Raw genomic sequence first — 1297 nt, 5'->3', positions numbered from 1 at the left:
CTGAGCCCTATTCCGGATGGTAGAGATCACCCAAGCGAACAGAACCGGAGTGGAAGACCCGGACTAAGGCAAGCAGACCCGAAGAGAGGGCTCGGACCGACAAAGTCAACTCCTGTTGACTTTGGGCTTCCGGGCACCCGGAATAGTCCGAGGTGCTCGGATCGAAATTATATCCAGATCACGGTCAAACCATAATCCGTGCGTAGGAGATAAAATTTAATCCCCCCAGGGTTCCTGGAACCCTTCGGGGCACCCCGACCAAGGCTATAAATACAGCCTTGGTCCAGAAGCTTTTAATTCAACTCAAGTAATTCATTTCCAACACTTGTACGCATCATTTCTAGACTAGCTTCTTTGTTTTTGCGCTTCACTGCTGTAAGAGACTCCTCCGCCTGAAGGAGTATTTAGTGCTACACTTTCCTTGGATTAACAACTTCCCCGGTTGTAACCAAATAAAACATCCTTTGCCTCTTCTTTCTATTTATATTTATTGCCTTCATTTATTTTGCAAGTGTCAGTTTAAGAAAAGTCGAGAAGGGTTTTGCTTTATTGTTTTTTTAGTCTATTCAACCCCCCTTCTAGCCGGCCCCAGCGGTCCAACAAGTAGTATCAGAGCCAAGTTGCTTCAGGAGGACTAACCGCCGAATGAAGCAACGAAATAATGGTCGGACCGAGTATCTACCCGTCGAAGTTCGAAGGGGAATTCACAAGATGGAAAAAGTGAATGCAGGTATTTTTTTAAAATCAATTTTGATTTAATGTTAATTATGAAATTCGGTTTTACAGCACCGGAAGTTAAAGAGAAATACCACTGGACGAAAAAGGAGCAGGTAGACTACGTGACAAATGCCATAGCAGAGTACCATCTGCTAAGTGTTTTCCCGCCACAAGAAGTCAACCAAATCGGCAACTACGACTCCGCAAAGGAACTTTGGGAGAAGTTCCTTGAGCTGCACGAAGGAACGTCCGAAGCCAAGCTTGCTAGACGAGATCTACTTCGCAATCAGCTCACCAGCCTGCGACTTGGGGAAGACGAGACAGTTGCGCATCTACACTCAAGAATTAAAGAAATCATCACCAGAATTTTGAATCTCGAAGAAAAGGTAAGTAACCGAGATTCGCTCAGGTATGCACTAAACTCTTTTCCTAGAAATATAAAATGGGCATCACTAATAGATGCCTTTTACATTTCGAAAGATTTAGAAACAATTACATTGGAAGAATTATTCTCGACATTTGAAGTGCACAAATTAAGATGTGCATGTACGAAGGAGCCTAAAAACAACGTCGCCCTCAA

Source organism: Zingiber officinale, chromosome 3B, assembly GCF_018446385.1.
Source record: "Zingiber officinale cultivar Zhangliang chromosome 3B, Zo_v1.1, whole genome shotgun sequence".
In the NCBI taxonomy this organism is placed as follows: Eukaryota; Viridiplantae; Streptophyta; class Magnoliopsida; order Zingiberales; family Zingiberaceae; genus Zingiber; species Zingiber officinale.
This window is presented reverse-complemented; position numbering follows the sequence as displayed.